The sequence below is a fragment of the Takifugu rubripes genome, chromosome 18, assembly GCF_901000725.2.
Source record: "Takifugu rubripes chromosome 18, fTakRub1.2, whole genome shotgun sequence".
NCBI lineage: Eukaryota > Metazoa > Chordata > Actinopteri > Tetraodontiformes > Tetraodontidae > Takifugu > Takifugu rubripes.
In genome coordinates, this window is record NC_042302.1 from 4998084 (window position 1) to 5018889 (window position 20806).

A 20806-nucleotide genomic window follows, 5' to 3' on the forward strand; every position below is an offset into this window, starting at 1 on the left:
CTCCCCGCCCCGCCCCCGCCCCGGTATCATTTCGGCAAACTTTATCCAAGGCTCTGGATCCACATCAGAGCCGGCCGCTGCGAGTGGCTCCTCCCCCCGCGGCGAGCTCGTCTGATTCTGATGCATTATTCACCACCGGCCTCCTATATGCATATTCAGCACCGTGGAGGGAATCTGCAGCTGCAGAAACGTTCGGAAAACTCGCAGGAAATGAGAGAGAGGAGAGGAAGAGTGGAGCGGGTTTGGATTATTTAGCAGCAGGGAAGGTTACGCTGCGTTCCAGGGGCCTCATTGATCCGTCCTCGCCGGCGGTTGCCTCCCGTTCCTTCCCGCCTCTGGAAAAGAAAAGTCTTGATTCTGGTTTTCAGGACCGATTCAAGCACATCCATTAACTGCACTCGGTTCCATTCCGGAGCCTCTCCCTCGCACTCGGCGCCGTCGCGTACGTGCGCTCCACTTCCCGGCATAAATCAATGGACTTTGAGCCAAATGTCAACACGGGTTTGAGAGGAAGCGGCGGGCAGAGGAGACAAAAACACAAAGACGGGGCATCGATTCATTATATAATGCGCTTTGTGACATTATACAGTGTGTCTCTGGTCAAAAGTGTAACTCTGGAAAAGGGCATTCTAATTCATTTAGCCCAGCCACAGGAAAAGTTTTTGGCATTTTGTTTTTCTTTCTCATTTTCCCCCGACAACGCATGGCGCCCATCCCACATTTACTCGTACACGTCAGAGATCTTGTTCCCCCTTGGTTCCTGGTGGCGCCCATGAGGAGATCAAACATCCTTCAGGGAAGACGGGAGTGGTTGTCTTAAGAAGGCGTCTGATTCCAGATCAGCTGCTGGGGGGAGTTCATCTCCTCGTTCTTGGGTTCTTCTCCTCCTGCTTCCACGTCCACTCTTCTCTCGTCTTTCCCGCCTTCGCGCCCAGTCTGGGAGCAACGCTGCAGCCGGAGCCTGTGATTGATAAATCCCCGCTCGCTCCTGACAGCGCTCGCCTCAGCTCCGGCTCCTGGACGTGGCGCTCGATCCGTAATGCGGCCGCGGCGCTCTTCCCATCGTGCCTGTGGACGCGCCTTTGTTACACATCTAACTGGCGTCCTCGCAGGACCCCTGAGCTCGGTTGCACAATGATGGGGAAATGAATAATCCCCGATCCGTGCACCGCTCACACACCTCATCTGCCAATAGGAAAAGATCCGTTTGACCCCCGACATCTGCAGAATAATCAGCCTTCGCCGATTACGAGCTGAGCTGTTCGCTGTCCAACTGTGACTCACCGCATCAGCGTTTTCCCCCCTCTTCTTCCTCCGTTCTTTTATCCGCTCCGATGCTACTCGAGCCAAACATCCGCCATTAAGCCGGCATGGCCGAGGGCCTCGGAGCGGGATGTGGATCTCAGAGAGGAGGTTAATAATATCTTTTACAACAGCAACAGGACCTGGCGGGGCGGAGGGATACGGGGTAGCATTCAGACCGTGCCAAGGCCTGATGTTCAATTACCAGGCTGCCAGGGTGGTGCGATGAGTTCGGGTGTAGTTCCCCATCATTTCCCGTGTCCTGCAGGATCTTCACAACATGTGGACACGGTGCAGTTACATAATTCTGAATCACGCTGAGCTCCCAGTCTGGTTCCATCATTAGAACGGGGTCCTTCCTCATTTCATGTGTCACTGCACATTTTTGTCCCGGGAAAACGTAATTAAGGCGTATTTAAACGCAACTCGAAATCCCACGACGTCGTCGCGTCAAGGTGACGGCGTCAGGTGGGAGCTGTCGTCTTCAGGGCCGAGGTACCAATTCATCTATTTACACACACACGTGCGCAGACACACACACACACACACACACACACACACACTCCCGGGCTCAATCCTCCCTCTGTTCCACTCATCTCCATCTCTTGTGCAGTGATGCACGCAGCATAAATCCAGGAATAGAACCATTCTCCCGTTCTTCCAGATTAAAGTGGGCCAAAACAATCATGTCGCGTGTTTTAGGCTGTTTCATTCGTCATGGAGCAGCAGTAATTAAGGACTTCTATCTGCCTGTAATCACTATCATGAATCAACCTCATTGTAATAAATCCGTGTGCGCGAAAGCGAATAAAATCATCAGGAAAATCAGTGAAATCCTCTAATAATCTACTGGCGATTCATGTAAACCCGCTTTTTAGTCCAGGAAGAGGAACGAGGGGCACGAGAACACTATCAAACGCTGCAGAGTTGTACTTTTTCCTTTTTTTTTGGAAGCCGGAACCACCCTTGGGCTGGCAAAACAAGCAGTGTCAAATTAATTTTCAGCTGCGAGATAATATTTTGTAAGCACAGTGGGTCATAGTCTCTAATCACGCAATAAAATCCCTCAAACATGACAAGATGAAAGCGCGCTGAGTCGCGTCCGGAGGGCAAATAGAAAGCAGGCTGGAATTGACATCTTGAGTCATTATATGAAAGGGAGTGTCCCCCCCCCCCCCCCCCCCCGCTTTCATTTCATCCTGTGACTTTAATGACTCCCCAAAGTCACAGTTAAAAATTCAATTAAAGCCATTTTAATTTTGTAATTAAATGGAGATGTAAGCAGAGCCGGGTGTAATTTGGCAGTTGAGCTAAAGTTCAGTCCAAAGGCGCGAGCGTGACGCCCGGGCAGCCTGCAGGGTCGGTGTGATGGGACGCAGACGGGGCTGGAGGCCGGCCACGGCGACGGCCACGGCGACGGCGCGGCGGAGGATTAAACTGGGATGTTTGTCTCCAGCGGCCTGAGCTTTCACCTCTTTCCTGTTAAATCTTGTTATAGTTGCACCTTTTGAAGAGAAGGGGGGGGGGGGGCAGTCTGTCTGATGGTTGATCGGGATTCAGTGTTAATCCTTGTGACATCTTTGATGGACGCACATCAAAGCCACAAAGAGGGAAAATGAAAGCTGACTTTTCCCGAAGCGCACGGCGCTGCTCCCTGAGCCTGGTCGCCCAGACTGGAGTTCACTTCCTGATTTCAGCTACGTTTGAAGCACCTTCACAGATTTCCCTGGTAATTGTCTTCCCGCGCAAGTGCTCTCTTCCTCATCCTCACACTTTTCCTTCCTTTGTCTGTTCCTTAAGCAGGCAGATCTGATAGCAGGGCGGCCAGAGCTGGCAGCCATCCCATGTATCTTAGTTAAAGGGCAGCGTGTGCATAATGCTGGCGCTGTGGACCATCAGGGTCTATAATCTCTTCTAGAGCCGTGTCATCATGGCGGGGTCACAGTCCCCTTTTCCCCAGCGCGGAGGGAGGAGGAGAGTGGAGTCGAGCTGACAGTCTGGACGCGTTGGGCCGTGCCCAGTAGTGCTGCGGGCCAGCCAGGCACAAGGACAAATGACATATTGCAGCACACATTAGCATTTTTAGCCTGGCGTAGCAGTTAGCATTAGTTAGAAAGTAGTGCAGCGTGCGCGTGATCAGTGTGGCCTGAATTAGCATATTAGCTTTCTGGACACTCTTTAGCACAGATGCTTTGAAGTGCTGTTTTTTCCCCCTTTTTCATCACAAGATAACACGGACCGCAGCGCAAACAAGAACCAACCCTGCAAATAGAAAGTGCAGCAGCTGCAGATGTTCCCGCAGTGTCAACAAACCAGCTGTGCTTTTGCTCTTCTTCAGAATCACTGCTTCCACGAGCTGATGCTGCAGTTCGCACGCTCCCAAAACTCCCGTCTCTTTCTTTTTTTTCTCGCTCGCTCTCTGCGAGGCTAACTATGTTTTTATCCTTCCCGCCGTCCCCTCCTCTTCAAAAATTCATCGCTCCCACTCGACAAACTCTTTGTCACGAGAACACGTTTTTAAAACCGCTATTATCTCCGTCTCTGTCTGCCTGGGCCGTTTGTGCCTCCAGACTTTATCTGGGTCAGTTTACAAGCGGCGCTTTCTCCAGCTTTATTTAAAAAAGAAAAGGGGCTAAAAAAAAATGAAAAGGAGGTGCCGCTCCACCTATTCTTAGCGCTACACCGGCAACACAGGTTGTTCTCCTTTCATTGTGGTAGGTGACATGAATATTGCAAACAAGAGGCCTGCCAGAGTGGGAAATGAATTAGTGCCATTTTTCCACATGAAAAGGGCCTGCCACTCTCCGCCGCTCGCTCTCCTTTCCGTGTTTTCCACCACCTCAGCGCCACAGAACGAACGATGAATGATTTATTATATTATTTGCCTGTCCTCGCCGTTGCCGCGGGTGTACGCGAGGCGCCCCGTCACTGCCTTTGTGACATTCCCCCGGGGCTCCAGCGGAGGATTGAAGCGTGGCGGAGTCAGATTAACGCGTGCATGTTCCGTATTATTCCTTTAAACCCTGGAAGGTGAATGTGGAAGGTCACCATTGTATACTGTATAATATGAAGTACGCCCGGCATTGTGGGGGATTAGAGTCTGTCCAATAGAATTATTGGTCGTACAACGAGCCGGCATCATAAAACGCCGATTTTTAGCCTCCTCGCACGATGACAGTGATGAATGTCTCATTCAAGTGCTCATTTGGTAAAGTCGATGGCGTTTAGATGAAGGTAATTAAAAATTGATCTAAAAAAAATAAAACAGCGTTATCGCCCTGTCTTAATGCCTTTGCACATTTCTGGGATTACCTTGATGAAAGGTCAAGGTCAAGGTCAGTTTGGGATTAATCCCGCCCTGTTGATGGGAGGCCCTGCCGGCGCCCCGACGAATCGCGCGGGGACGCCGTCCAATTGATTGCGCTTATCTCTTCATTTACTCTTTTTTTTTTTTGTCCTCTCACTTCAACAGCTTCTGCCGCGGCGCCTGATTGCTCCGCCGCCGTTGATAGGTGCTGCGCACGTCAATATTTTAGTCCGAGATTAATTTCACTGCCTAATATAAGCGCCGGGGATCTGCGAGTGATCAGATAACATTTATAAAGCCCTGCTCGACCCTTGATGAGGGGGTGGACTGAGAGAGGCCAGTGTGGGCATTTCTCAAGCTAACTGGCTCCTCGCTATGATTGCACTGAATGATTTGCTCCACTTAGCCCCTAACGTCAAGCTTTCCGCCTCCCTTTCGTACCTGCGAGCACAACGTGTCTCTTTCACCGAGAACATACGGACAACGTGGCGCTAATCCTCCGCTAAGACTGCGTGGTCAATCATATTAATGCTTTCAAGGTGACCTGGGAATGGATTCGCCTGGCACGCGCTCTTGTTTTAAGCCTCCAATCGGCAACCTGCAGCACAACATGGGAGAGAAGTTCAGTGGCTGCTGGGAATACAAACTGAGAACTGTAAAACAAAAAAAAGGCAAACAGGTTTGATCGTTTTTTGCTAATTAAAAAAAAAAAGTAGTTAAAAAAACCAAAAAAACTGTGCCGGCATTAGCCTCTTAAGACGCATCCCGAAACGGTAAGCCGATAAATGAGCTCACCCTGCTGTCATCAGCACCAATTAGCTCGCTCTGAAATTGAGATTTTCCTCAATTAAAGCGTTATTTGTCACCCTCGAGCGGCATAAACGGGATTTCAGAGGCCTATTTTGACACACGATCGCATAACCAAACCAGCTAGCAAATGTAGCCCGTTCCAGCCCGCTGATTCATTTGTTATGGTTACTGCGTTTTTATTAATTTAGCCCAGCAAAAACGGCTAAACAGTATTGATTACTGTGTAATGGCAGCCATATATTACAAACTTTCATGATTGGCAATTTTAGTCAAAGACAATTGAGGAATTTAAAGCCCAGTGTGGGGTCCTTAATCCCAGTATATTTCTGTTCCAAGCACACAGGAAGCGCTGATTGTTAATAAAAGGACACCGCGTCGCAGAAAACACTGTGCTATTGTGTTATTGTCACATCTATTGATTCCACACATGATTTATGCTCATTCTGCCTACCCTAATCATTAAGAGGCTTTTATTTTTGCGTCCGTTTCTGTCTTTTCTAAGGGAACAATATTGCTGAACACCAGTTAAACTGGGATAAACAGATGTGTCCAAATCCATTCTAAAGAAGTTAGCAATGCTACGCGCGTACTCCGCAAGGGTTCATTTATCGTTAAATAATGAGTTCAGAACAATACAGCAGGTGTGGATTTACCACGTAGCACCGTCAGGTCCGCTTCTATAGAAGATTTGTTCTTCAAGCGTGAAGGGACAACAAACCAACAACTAGACGAAAACAGCTAACTCCGTCTTCACAATGCAAAGATATTAAATCAAACAAACAAATTAGATAAATGATAAATTCCCCCCAAACAGGAAATGAAAGCTGTATACTGTGAGGCGGAAGCTACAGTCGCACTGCGACATGAACACACACGGACAGACAATCGATGGGCAATTGAATGCATCACGACGCTGTCCTACTTCCAAACCAATCAATGACCTACAAAGGCTGCCACACACACCCTTTACTGTCAACTTTCAGCGCGCTGGCTAATCAATCGGGCACAAAGCAACGACCAAACTTCGAGATCTGAGTCGAGACCCCCAAAATTAATTTTGTAGCTAACGTGTTTACGTCCTCCTATAGGACTGTCGCCGGCTCATTGATCTGCTTTCACGGGCTGCTGGCTGTTACATGTGGTGATTTGTGCCTCGGCTCCATCAAACGGCATCATTTCCTCTGTGGTGCCACTGATGACCATAATTGACACACCTGTCAGATACCTAACCACAGTTCCCGAATGTCACACAGGCCAACTTTTGCTAAAGTCGTTCCGGTGCGCCAACGGAAAAAGAAAAACATCAACACCTTAAAAAAATCAATAAAGATTAGCAGCACATGCGAGTAAAATTAAACTGAAAAAACAGGTTCAAAGCCTCTCCAAAAATCAATCTTTTGAAAAATGTCAGCCTTCTATTGCTTAGAAAAATAAAAACTAGATTAGCATCAAGGTGTAATTTGAATGAAATCAAAACCTCAAGTGTGGAATCGGCAGAAGTGGAAAAAACAGACGTTAAAAAGCTCGACACACTCGGGTGAAATCATGAAATAAGGCATGAAAGGTCGTTTTAAAGTCAGAAACATAATTTCCACCGAGGTTGAGTGTGTTCATTCAAAATGAGTTGCTGATAAAAACATTTGCTTTCTGTTTGTTGGGTCTTGTGGTATCGTAGCAACAACTGTGCAAAAAAGTTGGAACAAGCTTTACGATTTCTGTGACGGGTTTTACCCATATTAACAATGTTTTCAACCTCTGGTTCGTGATGCCCTGGTGGTCCGTGAAGGCATCGCAAGTGGCCCGTGTGGTTTGATTTTTAATACTTCATTTTATTTTGTTGTTTACATTAAAGTGTATGATGTTAGCCAGTAATCACATTGGAACACATCGCTAAAGTTCCAGGAGAATTGCTTGGCTTGTTACGGCTACATTTGCAAAAAACAAAACAGGACTTTTCGTAAAATCTCCACGGTTCCAGTGACCTGATCGGATCACGCCGCGCAGCCATTAGCGCCCCGTTAAGCTATGGAAAACCGGGGGCTCCAAAATCACACGGTTGGCAGGGAACCCGCCGCCACTGTGACCGGGGCTGCGAGCGTGAAGCACCGAAGATTGATGCGTTCATTTACCATTAGCCTCCAGCACCACAAAGAGGATAAGCACCTGGTCTCTAAAAATACCCCCTTTTCAGATGACGAGGAGGAGAAAATCAGATGAGTGGAACTGTGCCCCCAATAAAAGCCCATTCACACCAGACGCCGCTCCCCCGCCAGCGAGCCCCTGCCTTCATGGCAACGCTGCGTCTGCTGCTGAAATATTGATATTCATATGGAAATGCTACCCTTTATTAACATAATAACATAAACAAATTGGGGATTTGAGTTGGGTCCAGGGGAAGATGCTGTGGGGCAATTTTGGCAGACGTTCATCAGCAGCTGTGTCTCAGGCTAGCATAAAGCTTTTCCTGCCACAGTTACCCAATGTAAAAGCGCGTTCATCTGTCCTCTTGCGTGAACGTGTGATCCTACGTGTTGGTGGTGGGGTGAGCAGGGTGCTGTTATACTCCAAGTTAAGTTTTTTGTTGTCATAGTAACGGCGCCCGGCACGGTTAATTTTCTTCTTTCATGGTCAACAAAAAGAGCCCCCGGGGAATCAAAAGCTAACAATTCCCTTGGCTGCGTGTGCTATTTATGTATTTTTCCCTTTAAATTCCATAATAGTGAATGAGCGAATGAATGAATGCTTTTCCACATGGGGGTAGAGAAAGGCTAACGTTAGCCTGCCAATTCCTCCACACTGGATTTGCATTAATGTAGATAATCCTTCTGTACTATTAGACTATTTACATAAAATATGCAGGCGTGTGTACAAAAATGCACATGTTGCACCACAACTCGGCAGCCACACGATTCGGCAGGCTACTGTATCTCAGCAGCGCTCGCTCAGTGAGAGAGGAAGTATGCTAGCTGATAAAGGTCACACACTTAAAATAGATCTTTCCTACTATGGGCAAACTGCAGTGCAAGAGCCCAAAAAAAAAATCGCCCAAACGGTGTGTTTTTATCTTTTTATGGAGATGTTGCTCGGCAGCCATGTCCCCTCTCATCACTCCCTGGAAGTGAGATGGAGGGAGCGGGATGTGGTCAGTCAGTCATGTCTAAGAAGACCTTGGAGGAACAGAGAGGAACGCCGCCGGGACTCAACGGCACAGAACTGATAGATTAGCTCGCCCAGCAGGCGAGCGCGGGCGAACAGAGAGGCGCGGCGGCATGACCCCACTCAAGGTGCCGGATCGCTCTGGAATATCGGCGAGGTTGAGTCCTCATGGGGAGGCTCTTGCCGATAGGTCCGCATCCACACATCCAGATGAGAACGTTTGGGGAAAAAAACCGTCTGTGTCCTCATCATTCTTGTGTACCAGCGCGACCAGACGTGGGTCCATCTGCCTGGGTCAGAGGACGAATCCCATGGGTGCGTTTGATTCATGCGAATGGCCGGTTCACCCTTCATCCTGAAATATTTGCCACGATCGCTGCGGCGGGCGCTGAGCCTCCTGCGGAGTCTAACGGAAGCAAGATCGGATTCGCTGATCAGGCCGATCTCACGACGTTCGCCTGCACCGTCCACCCAAATTCTAGCTTAGCAATACATTTTGATGAGAGGAGGAACGGAGGTGTGATGCTGATCAGGGATCAGTTGGCTTGCTCTTGTCATTCCCACCGTGAAGCCGAAGACCTTCACACTTGGGAAATTAGCAATTTTATTTAAAACCAGAAGAACTGTTTCGATTTTTCAAAGGTCCGTCATTGGCCGGGCCAGTTTTACAGCTCGTCCCACGTCGGCAAACATCATTCCCGCTTGTTTGTCCTTGAGCGAGACAATAAATCTCTATCAAGGGCAGCTAAAGCTAACCTTGGGAAAAAAAAGAAGAGAAAAAGTGGCAATAGGCTTCGCTTTCTCCGTGAGATCAATAAAGTATCACTTTATTTTTATGAAAGTTGCCCTGGGCTTTTACACAGGCAACTTGTTTTCGGCATCGGTTCTAATGAAATGTTTGCTCACTTGTTGACATTTCTCTCTCGGAACAGTAAATCTCCCATGCTTTAATCAATTTCCCCCCCGTTTTCCCGGAGACCTTTTAGCCTAAAGACTACATAACCGCAGTCTTGTCGGCCGAGCAAGGACTTATGAACGATGCTGGTGAATAAAACAGTCTGTAAAGTCCAATCAGACGGTCGCTCGGCTGAGAGCGGCGTAGCTTTTAGTTCTGGTTCGGATTTGGCTACAATTAGCCCGCTGCTAATGCAGTTTTTATCTCACGAGTTGCAGAGTTGTTTTTTTTTCACTTTTCACAGTTTTTATCTCTTTTCCGCCACATTCGTGTCGTGAGCGCGGCTGTGCGTGGGCGCGTCCTTGACCTTTTCTCTGTCTCTCCGTGTAAACGTGTTTTTCAATCAATCTTTAACATTTACTTTTCTATATTATGTTAGTTTCTTTGCATTTTTTTTAGCAGCCCTGGCGCTCATCACTGTGGGGGGGTGTTCCACGTTGAATGAGCTGAAACAACATATCCCCCCCCCCCCCGGCAGACTACCAACCTGCCCTTTCCTTTTGAGCTCAATGGGAAGTGAGTAGCAGCCTCGGTCCTCCTGGTAAATGTCTGACTGAGGGGCGGTTATAGCCTCCCACCCACAGCAGCGATGCAGCCTCCAGATTCAAACTGCAGCTCCCGCCGGATTACGCTGTTCGGGGGGGGGGGGGGGGCAGGCGGCACTCTGTACCTCACCGCTGCAATTACAATAGTTGAAGTTGAGTATGTTAATGCGTGGCGACACGGGGGGTCATTCTTCCAGAGTGTTATTAGCTTATTTCAACGGAAAGGTCGTTAGTGGGAGGCATAAAAAACCTGAAGTCAAAGCAAGTTAATGTGGGGGGGGGGGGGGGCATTAACTGTTTAAAGTTTATATGTTGCTTTTTCTGGAATGTCAGAGTCGTGGTTGTGACATGGATGTTTCATGGCCACCTACACAGATGACGATGACGAATGCTTACACGCACACACACACACACACACACACACACACACACACACACACACAGGTCTGTACCTGGACGCTCAAACGCGGCCTGCCGCTGTGACCTGCGGCCCGGCTGGTGGCGGCCGTTTGCACGCGTGGGTTAGATACGTGTGGGGGCACACGTGCGTCTGTCGCCGTGGTCTCAGTAACTGGCCAGGCGTGGGTGCGTGCGAGCGTACGGGTACCTCGGCCCACCATTAGCGAGGCACGCGGGATTGTTAATGTGCAGAACTGCAGCATTAACTGCATGTCAAAATACATAAGAGTGATGAGCAGAGACGCCCCCCCCCCGTTGTGCCCCCCCCCCCCCCGCCGAGCTCGAGCTCATCAGAGCAGCATATTCAAACGAGATGACTCAGACCCCCCGATGACGCCATGAGACCCGCTGTGCCAGCAGGATGGCGTGTTTGTCCCGCTCCGCTCGCCCTCCGACCCGCCCCGCTCCTCCGCGGAGGAGGTGGAAGACATTTTGTCCGCCCCGTGCGGGCGAACCGACAGGACGTTCTTGGCCTTTCGTGCTTCCAAATCAGATCCGCATGGTCGTCAGAGCCGGTCCGAGGTTAAAATATCCTGTTATGCTTTTAATTTAAGATTAACCATGCTGTGAGAAACACCACGAAGGGCCGTGAAGAACAGGCAGTTTGTCAAAACCTGCTTATTTGTTGTCTTATTGGGAAGTGTGGGAGGAATTATTTCACACTTGTACTGGATCCAGGGATTATGGCCAAGATTCCCCTAGAGTACCTGTTGTGTTGTCTAATATCTGCAACTTTATATATGTGGACACAGAAGCAGGTTCGCGTTCCTCTGATTTTAGTCAGGAGCGACATAATTCCCTTCATGTTTCTCAGAATTGCTAACGTGCACTAAGTAGCGGACGTGACCCGCCTGACAACCCCCCTGGCAGGCAGAAGGCCGTAAACTTCATTTAGTGCAGGGAAGACTGCAAAAACTGAAGTAATTCTCTTGGAAAGAAGCACGCCCGTCTAGAGTTAACTGTGTTTTTGTTTTCTGTAAGCTCGTTTATCGTCTTGTTAGCATGCTGCGCCGCGGCTAAACTCCTGCCTGGATACAACAGCAATCTTGCTAAAGCTTCAGACATGGCGGAACCGGTCCTGGCAAGCTGGGCCCGCGAAGAGTTCAGCATTCCCTCTTGTTTTTGGAATCAGCACATGTCTTAATTACTTTGCCGCTGCACCATTTTACGCCGCAGTAGCTCAGTACACAATTAGCCGTACTGGGAGGAGAGGGAATACCGTTCCGAACACAATCAGCGGAAGAGCGGAGGCAGGACTTTTTAGTGTTTAAAGGTTTAATCAAGTGATGATTTCTAACATCATTAATGGCCTTTATTACCGGAATGGGCTCCGGAACCAGAACCGGGCACCAGAGAGCGGAGTGCTGTGGTGGAGAACACATATGCCCTTGATATGACAGAGAGGAGCGGAAGGCTGAGAGCGGTCACAGCGCATTAGCGTCGAGCGGGCACGACTGGCTGACAGCGCAGTCTGACTGGAGCCCGGCGGTGGTAAAAGGCAGCGCTGAGGATCGGAGGGGGTAGAGGGTCCGCCATCCTTGGGGCATTGCACAGGACAGTCAGATGGGGTCAGTCAGCAAAAAACCAGGCAGCCACCCATCAATAATTAAGTTAGTCACAGTCAATATAGTTTGGCGTGAGAGCCAGGACATTTTGATCAGAACAGAGAAATCAGCACGTCCACACTGATGCACCTGCAAAAATAGCGAACAAGCCCCTCCCCCCTTTTTTTAAAACAAAGTTTTTTTCGGCCAAAGCGGGCACGCCGTTGCCGGGCTTCTCTCTGTCAGACTAGATTAAAGGCTGCTTTCGAACTATTGACAGGAGCCGTGGCTCGCCACGATGACCCGCGGGGCCGCCGCCGTTTTGATGGTAAGAACACAGGCCGGCCGGGACATTTCCCACAGCGCATCTCTTCAAGGCCAAAAGAGCTCTTTGATGGCCATTAGAAATTCCTGAATTATTCCACAGCTGTAGCTTCTTAGCCCAGGCAACTTTGATCTAAAAGTGCCTGTCTGATGCCCCCCCTCCCCATTTTTTTTTAAGACCACCCTCAAGTCAGCCCCTTTGGAATTTGGCGGCATTTCATTTGTTTGAGCCGGGAAGATGACAGAAGTCACATTTAATTATGTGCCCCCCGTGTAACGCGCGGGGACGGGGGGGCGTTAAGAGGATCTGCTGCTGACACATGGGGAATGAGGATATTGTGGTCCATCCAGGGTATCCTCTGACCTCGAGGCTGCGGCGCTGGGTGCCACGTGGATCTCAAGGTCCACAGCGGGGCGCGACGTCGATCCACTTATCCAAGGTGTAATTCAGTCTCTCGTTTATGTAAAACTGGTTGAAAGAGCGAAACTCCGACTGTCCTGAAGGCAGCGCCGCAGTGACCAGGGCAGGAAGATCCATCAAGTTCAGCCTGATGGTGGAGTGAATGAGTTTCATTTGGACAAATGAAGTCAGGCTCCGGGGGAGCGGGGCCGAATCGTCCAGGGTTTACAGTTTGTCATCGTCCAGCCGCTAATGGCAAACTAACAAAACTGCATTGCCAGCAAAGTCCAGGTTCTTCTTGGAACTTTATTTATTTATCATGCTGTAAGGGTCCCCCCCCACTTCATGAACATGGTCTCCTTTCAGCATCTGTCTGACCTTTAATATCCAGACCAGGGTCAAAGACAGCCGGTGCAGAGTTGGCTAATGCAGTGGCAGCTGCAGGAAGGGTTAGCGGAGCATTCAGGGCTGGAGTTTCTGTCACCGCTCAAACAAGTTTCTTTTGAGGACACGGAAAATGTGATCAGAAATCATGCACGATCCACCGGAACGTCTCCGGAAGCGTGGAGGTTTCCAGCCGGGCTTAGCTCGATAAGGGAGTCCACTGAACGAAGCGCTTGTCAAAAGGAGCCGTGCCTGACCCGGCTGAAGCATCGGCTCGGGCTTAACAGCTCTCCTTATCTCTGACAGGACCGGCTCACATGCCTCCGTCTCTTTTCCCTCGCTGTTTCCGTGGCTACGCTACGCCCCTCGGTGCGAAGGCAGCACTAGTGTGGACCTGCCAATGAGAAGATGGGTCTTTGTCCCATTTGAAACACGACGTTAACTTCAGCGTGCGATTTTGTGGCTCCCCAAACAAGCTCTCAAACTGCCAGACATTTTCTCCCACTGAGGCAATAGCACGGGGTTTGGGCTAAAAGAAAGCCCGGGTGTTAATTGGGCAGCTGATGTTGGGTTGTCACTGGTTGCTGATGGCTCATTATCCTGCTGGAGCAGAAGAGGAGGATGAGGGAGGTGCCTTCCTCCCCCTCGCACACTCTATTTTGGCCGCCGTTAAACGGCACACACCCTATAATTTCGGCATCGACACATCGCTCCGATCCGGGGAATTAGGTGAATAAATCCGTCGGTCCGTGGATGCTAGCCTGGTGGTCTTTGCGTATTTGCGAAGGGCAGATTTGCAGAGACAGTTTGCTGGGCTAATGGGTTGGCGGGCGGCGCGCTGCTCTCTCAGTCGAACAGCTAATTAGTCGGAGCAGATGAGAACACTGAAAACGCCTCTCCGGGATCTAGAGACAAACTAGAAATCTTTTTTTCCCCTCTTTACCCAATCAGAAGCTCTGATTAGAGACCTCCCTCCTTTTGTTTGGTGTTCATCCAGCCAATCGCCGGCGCCTCAACCTTTGACGGACTCTCCCACCTTTCCGGTGACACGTTCGGTTAGCATCGCGGTGGCATGTGTCAAACGGCTGCTTAGCCCCCGAGGGGATCTCACCAAACACGATCCTCCAAGTTCAGGGTCATTAAACGTCCACATTCCCCATTTCTGTCGCCACAGATGAACAATCGGAGCGCGAGGACGACTGTCCTTGAGAGAGAAATGAGATTTCCCCCCCTTTTTTTTGCCAGGAGAACAATGAAGCAGCAAGGCTGGACCTTTATGCCCCCCCAGCCATGATGGAACGCTTCCATTTATGTTTATGAAATAAACAGCACCTCAAGGAAGAAGCGCTTTATTCACTCTTTACGAGTGGCTCGGAAAAGTAAACAGAATAGGTCCAATCAAACACGGGCAAAAGGAGGAATGTGGATATTTCCGAGGTTATTTTTCATTTGGCGTTTTGCTTTTTTTGTTCTTCCTGCGCATCACCGAGACAGCGGTTAATAACACCGACAACAAGAGGGGAAAAAAACACAAAGTCTGGCTCATCTTTGTCAGTCACCATGGTGATGACTGCTGCTTTTAAGAGAGACTGAGCCGTTTCTTCTGAACAGGACGTGTTGTAGACGTCTCTCATTTTCACCCGTCAGCGTTTGCAACCGAGCTAGCTGCTCGTCATAAATCGACCAGAACTAAACACGGTTAATACAGTTATCAAATGCCAATTTCCCATCGACCTTGTGTAAAAATATACCCCCAAAGACCAAGCTGAAGGAATTCAATGTGTATTAGTCATCAGCGGGACTGTAGTTGTGGTTTCCCCATCGCCGTGGCGGCGCAGCCCACATGACAGCCCTGATACGTGTGAAGATTGCACACATGACCCCGGCTCTAACAGCTCATCCATCATTCATCTGAGGTTGGCCCAAGCCAGCCAGAAAATGCAGGGGAATGAGATTTCCTTGGCCTCCTGGCACGCTAACTCAACCTTGCAGTGTTAGCAACGGCATTTTTATCTGCTCGCTCATGCGGCCGAAGCTCATCGCAGGACTCGTGCTGGTCCTGTGCCGGCGTGGAGCTCCCGGTGTGATCTGAAACTGGAATCTGACCATTTTCAAGAGAGATAGCAGATGACGGACGGCCTCACCCGCGCTTTGAGTCACCACGCGAGGCGTCTACCGACCGGCTAACCTAGTTCTAATGCATCTTATAGCTGCAGGTGTCCATATATGGATGAAACGTTCCCATCATTACCGCCCCTTCGGTGGACCGCTCCGCTCCTCTAGGTAGCTCTCTCATCTTTCCTGCCTTCTAAGTTAAGACGGCATAGTTGAGAAGGCTGGACGACCCACCGTCCTGAGAAGATATCTTTGATTTTCAACAAGAAACAACCCAATAAAAGTGTCAAAAGAAAGCCCGGACGCTAGCAGAGGTTCTGGGAGCCGAGGCTAAGGCGTCGTCTCCGCACCTTCTGTGCGGTCTCTGTGTTCTATCTGTGTTTAATCAGCTGAGAATCTGTTGTGTATTTCAGCGACGAGAGTCCCGATGATATCTCGCTCGGCGTAGCAGTCGGAGCCGCTCAACCATGTATCGCCCAGCATGCCGTCCAATCACGCATCTGGCTCCTCTCTCCCTTCCTGCTAGAGTGTAATAATCAGAGGCACTTCATCCGCCCTAAAGACGGAGCAAGAGCAAGAGACCGGCATCTATTATACATGCTGGATGTGGCTCTCTGGAACGAACCGGCCGCGGCAAATTAGGCACATTTTGGTCCGACGCCAGTCACTCTCCAAGGGGAGCCAATTACCACGTTTCTCCTCCAGTGCCGGGCCAAATAAAACGAAATTCCCCCATTCTTCTCCCGATGCAGACTAAAAGCAGCAAGGAAGACGTCCAGTCTCCGGGTCCCCGTTCGGTTAGCCCGGCAGAAATCACACATCCCCGCATTCATTACCTGTTAATGAATCTCTTCCCCTCCGAGAGCGCCGGGCAGGAGGAGAGCGAGGGGGAAAAGTGGAGCGGAGGTAAAAGATGTGTCGATGCCATGATGGTGGTGAGTCATCATAATGGAAGATGGAAGCGTCCCAGGAGCCGGCAATGAAGACTCGGCCCCCCCGGACCGCTGCTGACTCGGCGGCGAGGATCACCGAACGGCCCGCACGCCTGACCTTCAGCTCAAGTGGGGGGACACGAAGAGAGCGCTTAAGCTAACCCGCTTCACCGCTTTACCAGCAAATGTCCGTGTTTTTGGGGCGAATCCCGTCCACGAAATTCTACATTGATCATCACGGCGCGTTTATTTCTACGACTTTGGCACCTAGCTGCAACTCAAACACGGATGCTAACAGTGTCGACCGCAACTACAAACGTAGCGAAGTGCTCGATTGTCCCAACCCACGGGTCAAACACGTCTGGATGAAATTCCCGTAATTGGGCAGGAGAGACAACCGGACTTGGCTCCATCTACTTTAGCTTGTTTCAGAATATTTGCTTTGATTCCTTTGAACCTACCGGAAAGTAGATCAAAGCAAAGGTTTTAGCATTGCACGAATCATCAAATCCGGGTATCCTTTTTTTCCCCCTGAAATTCTCCGCTGTCTGCGGAATATTCAGCGTAGCCTTTCAGGCTAGAGTATCGCCGTTCACACGTGCACGTCACTGCTGATCTGATGGATCGCGTCCATCCTACGGCGAGCAGTTTTCCCTCTGCGGGGGCATAACTGAAACGGGAAGATTTGATTTACTTTGCAATTCAGGAGAAAGTATGAGCCACTTGTCTTAATGATGCTCTACAAAGGGCCGAGTTACTGCGATGGATTTTATCTGTCATCAAAGAAACGCGTCCCGCTTGCTAGCAGAACGGTCTCTCCTGATGGAATTGACTCACGCTGCGAGGGAGCGGTCAGGTGGGCGTCGACTGTGACGCGCTGAAAGGTCGTCGGGGTGACTCAGAGAGACGTGCGAGGTTTTAGGGTTCGGGTGCTTTTCTGTCTTTGAGTTTCCAGTTGGCGTCAGCACACAGCCTGGGAGGAAACGTGCACACAGCAGCAAAAGCTAGCCTGTAAATCTGCCCGTAGACACTGCAGAGAGAATATACTGCCCTGATGCGTGTGTGTGTAGCGTGTGTGTGTAGCTATGACCATCTAAAGATTAAGAAGTTTGTCCCTGGGCTCCTCCCTGTCCGCTGTCAATCACAGAGCGTTAGCTTGTGAGGACAGAGGCTGTCCAGCCACAGGGCGTCCTTCACTGCTCTACACGTTACGTTAGCATTGCTTGATTCAGGGGAACATTTACAACCAGCCCTTTGCAACCGGTTTGACACATCTGTGGACAATTGTGTGTTGAAATAGAAAACATTGTTATTGTTGCTGTCAGGCTAATTAGCGACATGTTCTGCAACTGCACACGTCAAGTCTTTACAACATATTTTACCCTAAGTGTCTTCAATGCTAACGGCCTTATCATCCCAAAATGGAACCAAAAATGAAAGTGATATTTTCAACCTTTAGCACATGTTCTAGCAGGTTTCCTCTTTCCTCAGCTAGCTAGCATTTGTACAGGTGTTTTGATGTGCTCTTTGCAGATTTATTTGAACAGTCTCCGCTGAAGACGTCCACAAAAGTTAGACTAAGACAGTTCCGTGACTCAGTCTGTTGCCTTGACTTAAAGGGCAGCGCTTATGCCGTCTTTGTGCAGCTACCGGTAGCTCAGCGGCCTCACGTGCGTCACTTTCAAAGAGTGTTAGCTCGTTTTGGTCAACGGAAGCGTGAGCTCGGTGCGTTTGTCCTTGGTGTGGTAACTGATGTAATCTTTCATTGTTAGCGTCCGCGTAATGCCACAGTGGGCAGTTGTGAGTTTTTGAGCCTGCGTCACCAGCTGATCCCATTACAGAAACCTAAGTTTAACCGCTAATGCTAACCGTCCAAGGACACCTTCTGTTCTCTTGTCCATCTCTGCACGAAAGGAGCTCCAGAAGTGAAGGTGAATCAGTGTCCGGACACAAAAGAGCTGCATCACACTCCGCTAACCTCAGCTATACCTCAGAAAATCAGCCAATTGCACCGGCTCTGTTTAAACAATACACAATTACCATCATTTAAAAAGCTAAACTCGTTAAAGTGATTAGCCAGTGTTTACCATAAGCAACATTTTGTACACAAGATAAGGGTTCTCATTTGCATATGCTAATGCTTGGTAATTAGCTATGTTCCGCTGGGTAATTCCTATTCAGCCTCGACCTACCGGCATCTTCTTTTACTCTTTTCTTTCATATTTGAAGCGTATTAAAGCAGAAAAATAATAAATGAATACAATCAATCACGTAAAGGCTAATATATTCCAAACAAATGGCAAGGGGACAGTTTTAATGTCAGAAATCAAAAGGCAGAGATCCGAGGACACTCTGAGGCATGAAAGACGTAGGAGCTGCTAAGCTACGTTTAGCTGACTTTATCTGAGCGTTTAGCAGCTTGTTCCGCAGGCGGTGGGACGGCAGTCGGAGCGCTCATTGTTCATCAGGACGGCCCCTCCCTCTATGTGATCAGGTGCCCACACAAACCTGTTGTGAACCTTCTGCCACAGACACAAAATGGCTCCCGCGTTGGTTGGAACTTTGGCCTGAGGCGCGCAGGGGAAGCAGTGGCCAGAGTGAGACATCTAATTTAGGTTCAACGTACGTTTGCGCTCCCAATTTTCTCCCTCCTCAAACATTTGAAGGCGCGATAAACTGGGAGAACGTTAGCTGTCAGCAACGCAGACCGCGCCTCCGCTCATCTCTCCTGTCCCATTAGCCGAGGCTGCGGCGCGCTAGGATACCCAGTAATATATTCATTCCCATCAAAGCTGAGGCCAGACAGAGGCCATGATATATTCTACCTCCACAGCCCGATGCTGCTGCTTTATTACTTAAGTTTTGCTTTGATCTTGACGACGTCCTGCTGAGCCAGGCGGTGGCGGCGTGCTATGGAAGAGTCAATAAAAAAGATTATCTGCTGCCAGATTGGAAATGTAAATCATCTGTTGTCAGTCCGCCACCTGGCTGCAGAGCGTTCCCTCACGGTAGCTGCTGCTGTCGGAGGGATTCACACTTGCGCATCCTCAGTTCCTGTTGTTAGCTTAGCATTGTTACCCCTCTTGTTACCCCTTTTTTCCCCCTAATTTTAGTAGCACTTAAATCTATTGGTATAGCTCGGAGTTTCAGGGGTTTAGATAAAAACTTCAAGGTTTTAGTAATAACGTGGCTGGAAAATTAGCAGAAGCATCGTATCGAAAATCAATTAAAAGTAGCTAGCTAGGAGTTTGCTCAAATAGCACATGAGTTATGGCATGAAAGAGATTTTTCCTGCTAAAGATGACAGAAATCATGGCTCACCATCCCCCTTTTGCTCAACTTTACACTGATGTCTCTGTAGTAGCCATGTTAGCGTGTTTGCTAGGATACAAGAGAGACACGAGTTTTGCAGTGTGTGAGGAAAATATTCAGTAAGTCAGAGGACTGCGGTCCAGCTGCGAGGGCCGGTAGACCTGACAACAGGGCCTGCTGCCATGGCGACCAGGAATTAAAAATGGCTCAGGCAGGGGGATTAATGTAGTCACACAGAGAGGGTTTTTTTTTTTTTTCTTAAGGTGGCACGACGCAGTGGCACACATCTCCGAGACGCTAAAAATCCCCCTTTTTTTTCGTTTATTTTTACCTGCGTCGAGGAAATGAGCACCTGAATAATTGAACGCACGTCCGCGTTTAATGTCTGCTACCTGAGCCCCGTTCAGGTTGCAACAGGAGCCTCCAGCGTTCCATCGCACGTTCTGACAGCGTATCCGGCTGCATTAGCGCGTCACGGAATTACAGGGAATGCACCATGACGGATAGATACAATATATCCAACACACCTTCTGTCAGATTCACCACTGACTAATGAGTTCTGCGGGCTTCTGACGCCCGACGGTGACTTCCTATTTAGGCAAACGGGATTCTGCGTCCTCGCTGCCAAAGCGAGTTTGACGGTTCCTCAGATGGAGAAACGGTAAAACTGCGGGTTCGAGACTCGACGCTCGCTGGTGAAGCCATTAAAAAGCAGAACACGAACAGGAGGAGGAGGAACTGTTCAGGTCAGGGCTCCGATGCACCTGCTATGTGAGCGCGCCACGTTCACACATGCGGCCCCCAGCTGCCACCTGCCCCTCCGGGGGCATTAGCGCAGCACGCAGCTAGTATGGCGCACCAGGAGTTAGCACACAGCCCCGAAGCTGCGGGTGGGGGGTGTACAAGAGGGACCTTGGTTACCACAGCAGGACCAGCGCGCCTCAGGTGGGTCATAGTGGGAGATGGCGAGCGCGTGGGGGAGGAAAGGGGACACACGTGTACGTATGGAAGCATGACAGCGGACATGTGTACGAGCTGGAGGCCACGCGGAGAGTGTGCACGGCTGTGTCACCGAGCTACGCTAGCACGTGCTGCGCTCTCCTGTACGCTCGGATGAATGCCACGCCGGAAGTACCCCGAGGCCCGTTGTGAGAGAGGTGGGCGAAGTTCTGTGGCGTCGAGGCCCTCCGGTGGCTCCTGTCACGTTGGCAGAGAGGTTTCCCCCCCCCAACAAGGTGCGAGAGGAGAGGGCGGCGTGGGC